This window comes from Chenopodium album, chromosome 17 (assembly GCF_948465745.1).
Source record: "Chenopodium album chromosome 17, dcCheAlbu1.1, whole genome shotgun sequence".
NCBI classification, from domain to species: Eukaryota; Viridiplantae; Streptophyta; class Magnoliopsida; order Caryophyllales; family Amaranthaceae; genus Chenopodium; species Chenopodium album.
The window spans coordinates 47,122,075-47,128,243 of record NC_137850.1 but is presented as its reverse complement, the minus strand read 5'-3'; positions in this window follow the sequence as shown (position 1 = coordinate 47,128,243).

The window sequence follows — 6,169 nt, the reverse complement described above, 5'->3', positions numbered from 1 at the left end:
AACTAAAAGATCATATTTTGAAAATATTTGAACTTATCCAAAATAAAACTAATTTTATCTCAAAATAATTCGTAATTATCCTGAAATAAATTTTTAAAACAGAATTTTTTTTTTAAAAAAACCGCAACCACCAACGCCGGCCACCGTGGTTGGCTGGCCGAAGCTAGCCACGGTGGCTGGCTGCCGTGACAGCAGCCACTGCCGCAAGGGCAGCAGCGTGGCAGCTGCTACTGCTGGGGTGCAGACCACAAAAATCATATTTTAGGGCTATAAATTTCGAAATTATTCGAAAATTAGGGTTAGGGTGTTCGAAAAATTCGAACAATTTAGGGCATAATTCGGTCCTCTTCATGGCTATTTGAGCATAATTAAATCGCATTTAATCTATTCCAAAAGTTTAATCACATTAAATATAATAATCGAACCATAATTAAATTAATTTCTCCCTCTTAATTGATTATAAAATTATCGTGGACATCAAATAATCGTATTATTATGATCTAGCGCGTTCATGCAAGAGGCTAACTGATACCACTGTAGGAGTTTATAGGTACTACACAGCGGAAATAACATATATGAATCATATTCAATAAAGTACCTAATCCAAGGATCGCATGCATAACACACAAGACACATAATCACACCTTTGAAGCGTGAATTCCACGAAGTTATTCGACAGGCAAATCAGGGAGAGAATAGAGCCCCAAGTGTTGCTCCTCTACTTAGTCCACGAGATTCGAACGAGCCGTCCACCAATACTAGATTGGTCGAGTGATTGAGGAAAACCGCGATCACCACCTTTTCGGACAACCGACCACCGCACGAACCACCACCACCACGAGACACCACCGCGCCTAGGGGAGGAGAGAGCCGTGTGAGAGGGAGTATGAGAGGGGTTGGTTTCGTGTTTGCTAATTAGGGTTTGATCTAAAAATAATCAGTCAATTCCTTGCTTGCAAACCTAGGCACCTAGTCTATTTATAATCTCATTATAATTAGACTAGGGCACGAAGCCCAATAGCCTCTTAAAGCCCCATATGGCCGGCCACCTAGAGTGATGAGGCCCGTGATGGGCCTCGTCCTCTAATGCTCGATCTAGCCCCTTTGTGTGACCTTATAGGATCCGTCCAATTGGGTTTTGGCCTATTTTACTAGTCCAAAGATCGTAAGTACCTCTAGCTATGGCAAAACGACGACCCAAATGTCCGGACTTAATTATCTCCATAATTTGATCCAATTATATATCAAGTAATTGCACACGACGAAGACATAACTCCTTCAAGAGCCAGACCCAATTTTGGGTGGGAAGTGTTCAAAACCGCTCTGAGAGATAAATTTTACCCTCCTTTCCTAAAGAAACAAAAGGCTCAAGAGTTCATAAACCTGAATATGGGACAGATGACAATTTCTGAATATTACAATAAATTTATGACCCTTGCCAGGTTTGCTCCTGAGGTAGTACCCACAGAAGAACTGAAGGCTCAGAGGTTTGAGCAGGGGTTAACTGACCAATTACAGAAAGACTTAGCTAGAAAGGTATTTAAAACCCTTGATAAGGTATATGAGAGAGCTGCTCACATGTACCACCTGAATTCAAAGAGTGTGGGCGAGAGTACTAAGGCCGGAGAAAAAAGGAAGGACTTTGGGAAACCTGAACACCAAAGCAGCTTTAAGAGGCCAGAAATGAGAACTCATTTGATAGAGGTAACCAAAATGTTAGCAACTCTTCTAATGCTAACAATGGAGAGAGAACCTACCATTGTAAGAGGTGTAGGAGAAACCACCCTGGGAGAGACTGTGATGGGAATTTGGTGACTTGCCGGTTCTGTAATAAGAAGGGGCACAAGGAATATGAATGTTACACCAAACAGAAACAACAGGGAAATGGTGGGAATGGTGGGAACACCCAACAGAGGCCTAACAACTTCAACAATCAGGGGAACAAGGGAAATGGTCAGAATGGGAAGTTTGGAAATGGTAGCAACAACAACGACAGATTTGGCAATGGCAGCAACAACTCGGGCAACAACAACAATGGTTACCAGGCAAGAAACAACACTCCCGGGCGCTTGTCTGTGATGAGCAAGGGAGAAGCTGAGAGGTCCTCGGATGTAGTCACTGGTACTTTTTCTATTCATTCTATCTCCGTCAACACTTTGTTTGACTCTGGAGCAGCTTACTCTTTCATTTCTACTTCTGTTGTGCGCAAGTTAAACTTATCCGAGTCAAGTCATGTTGATGTGTCGGTCAGTCTGCCTACGGGCAAACTTGTCCATTGTAATAAAATATTCAAAGGCTTGCCTTTGAAAATAGGAGAAGCTATCTTTCCATCGAATCTTATTAAGTTTAACCTGGGGGACTTAGATGTAATTCTGGGGATGGATTGGCTGAGTTCATACAAGGCCAAGATAGACTGTGAGATGCAGAGAGTGCAATTGAGAGATCCTTTGGGTAAGACGGTGTCCTATAGACATTTAGGGAAGCCTAAGGGTTTTGGGATTATTTCTGCTTTGAAGGTCAAGAAGCTAGTGAATAAGGGATGTCCATTGTACTTTTGCTGTGTCCAAGATTTGATTATGAGTGAGAGTAGGCGGATGGAGGATGTACCCATTGTGAGTGAGTTTTTAGATGTCTTTCCAGAAGAGATTTCGGGAATGCCACCTAAGAGGGAAGTTGAGTTTACCATTGACTTAGTCCCAGGAGCTGCACCTATCTCAAAAGCACCTTATAGAATGGCACCAGCTGAGATGAGTGAGCTAAAGGCTCAATTACAGGAGTTGGTAGACAAGGGGTTCATTAGGCATAGTGCATCACCTTGGGGAGCACCTGTGTTATTTGTGAAAAAGAAGGATGGAAGTTTGAGGCTATGTATTGATTACAGAGAGTTGAATAACGTGACTGTGAAGAATAAGTACCCTTTACCTAGGATAGATGACTTGTTTGACCAGCTAAAGGGAGCAAGTGTGTTTTCGAAGATTGATTTGAGGTCGGGGTACCATCAGTTGAAGGTTGCAGATAAAGATATTCCAAAGACAGCTTTTAGAACTCGTTATGGGCATTACGAGTTTACAGTCATGCCTTTTGGGTTAACTAATGCCCCATCCATATTCATGGACTTGATGAACCGAGTGTTTTATGAGTATTTGGATAAGTTTGTAGTTGTGTTCATTGATGACATTTTGGTGTATTCGAGGAATGAGGAAGAGCATGCTGAGCACTTGAGAACAACCCTTGAAACTCTTAGGAAGAACAAGTTGTATGCTAAGTTTTCTAAGTGTGAGTTCTGGTTGGAGAAAGTTGCATTTTTGGGGCATTACATTTTGAAAGAGGGTGTATCTGTGGATCCTGCGAAGATCAAGGCAGTAAGTGAGTGGCCCACACCTAAGAATGTGACTGATGTTCGTAGTTTCTTGGGATTAGCTGGGTATTATAGAAGGTATGTTAAGGATTTTTCGAGGATAGCCAGACCCATGACTACCCTTATGAAGAAGCAGAGCAAGTTTGAGTGGAACAAGAGTTGTGAGTTAGCTTTTCAAACCCTCAAAGAACGATTGACTACTGCACCAGTGCTGGTGTTACCTGATGGGAGAGACGGATTCGAAGTATACAGTGACGCCTCGAAGCATGGTTTGGGATGTGTCCTGCAACAGAATGGAAGGGTGATCGCGTATGCATCGCGGCGACTGAAGCCACATGAGGTCAACTACCCTACCCATGACTTGGAGCTTGCAGCTGTTGTGTTCGCTTTGAAGATTTGGAGGCACTACCTTTATGGTGTTTCTTGTAAGATCTTCACAGACCATAAGAGTCTAAAGTACATCTTCACCCAAGACCACTTGAATATGCGGCAACGTAGATGGCTAGAGTTTCTCACAGACTACCATGTCCACATCCAGTATCATGAGGGAAAGGCGAATGTTGTTGCAGATGCCCTTAGCAGAAAGTCGAGTCATAATGTCAATGCTTTGGTGGTGGCCAATGAGTTGTGTAAGGATATGAGAAGATTGAATCTTGAGGTCATTAACCAAGGAGAGTTAGAGGGATTGCTGAGTGCCTTAACCATCCTTCCTTCCATATTTGAGGAGATTAAAGAGAAGCAACTGGAAGATGAGTCATTTTAGAAGATTAGGGATCGTGTGACTAGTGGTGCGGAGACTGAATTCAAGATTCATGTGGATGGGAGCTTGAGATATAAGGAGAGATGGTGTATACCACAGAAGTGTGAGGATGTTAAAAGAAAAATCATGGAGGAGTGCCATAATACACCTTATTCAGTTCACCCTGGGGGAGATAAGTTGTATAAGGACTTGAAGGAGTTCTATTGGTGGCCGAATATAAAAAGGGAGGTTGCTGAGTTTGTATCAAAGTGTCTGACGTGCCAGAAGGTGAAGATAGACCACAAAAGACCCATGGGAAAAGTGCAACCATTAGAAATACCTAGTTGGAAATGGGATTCTATATCCATGGACTTTGTGACAGGTTTACCAAAGACTCGTAGTGGGAACGACACGATCTGGGTGATTGTAGACAGACTTACTAAGTCAGCGATGTTCATTCCTATCAAGGAGACCTGGAAAAAGAAGCAGCTAGCAAGTGTCTATGTGAAGAATGTAGTTCGTTTGCATGGAGTTCCCAAGGACATAGTGTCGGACAGAGATTCGAGGTTTATATCAAAGTTTTGGCAAAAAGTGCAAGAAAACCTTGGAACTACATTGAAAATGAGTACTGCCTTTCATCCTGCAACGGATGGTCAAACTGAGAGAACAAACCAAACCACGGAGGATATGCTGCGAGCCTGTGCTTTGGATTTCCAAGGGAATGGGGAGGATCACCTACCTTTGATCGAATTCTCCTACAATAACAGTTACCATACAAGCATCAAGATGGCACCATTTGAAGCTTTGTATAAGAAAGTGCAGAAGTCCAGTTTGCTGGAATGATTACAGCGAACGAGTTACTTTGGGTACAGAGTTCATTGAAGATATGGTGAGCAAGGTGAGACTAATTCAGTCGCGTATAAAAGAAGCACAAGATAGACAGAAGAGTTATGCCGACTTGAAGAGAAGGGATGATGAGTTTAGTGTTGGGGACAAGGTCTTTCTAAAGGTTTCTCCAACAAAAGGTGTGATGCGATTCGGCAAGAAAGGGAAGCTCAGTGCAAAATATGTGGGTCCGTATGAAATTCTCCAACGTGTGGGAAAAGTAGCTTATAAATTGGCTTTGCCAATGGAGTTCGAGAAAATGCATGATGTATTCCACATTTCCCAACTGAAGAAGTATGTACCTAGTGAAACCCATGTGTTGCAACCAGAGACAATTCAATTAGATGAGTCTCTAATTTATGAAGAAAGACCAGTCAAGATACTAGATCACAAGGTGCGTAGTACTAGAACCAAAGATGTGAAGATAGTGAAGGTCCTTTGGTCGAACCAAGAGTACGAAGAGGCTACTTGGGAGGCCGAAGAAGAGATGAGGAACAAGTATCTCGAGTTATTTAACGAGGTGAGTTACGAGGGCGTAACTCTTTTCTTTTAGGGGGGGTAGAATGCGATGTAATTTCGCGCTTTTAGCTCAATTATACTATTTATTGCTTGAATTTGCATGTTTTTGCCTATTATTATGCATTACTATTGTGCTTACATACAATAGAAGTATGTAAACTTTGGCCAAGTATGAGTTAATTGAGTACAAAGTTCAGTTTGTTGAGCATATAAGTTGAGGATCAAGCAATTTACAGCAATACAAAACACAAAAGTTTGAATGGTTTTTAGAAAAATTATGGTTTTTGGGTTAAGTTTCAAGGGCGAAACTTCTTTTAAGAGGGGTAGATTGTAATCCCCCACATTTTCAATATATTTATTTATTAATTATAAAAATATTTTTTTCTATTTTAAGTTCATAGTATGAATTATTTTGACTAAATAATAAGATTTTCAAGCCAAAATTGTGAAGTGTTAAATTTAAATTATAATCCCTTTTAAGTTACTAGCCCAAACACTCAATCCTTATTCAAGCCCAACTACCCAATACTACTCCTAATGAAACTAGGAAAAATAAAACCCCAAAACCCTCACTCACTTCTCCCCTTTCACGTAAAAAAAAAAAAAGAACAGCAAAGCTGCTTCTGCTCACTGCTCACTGCTCACCACCGCCGCTGCCACCTTCTGCC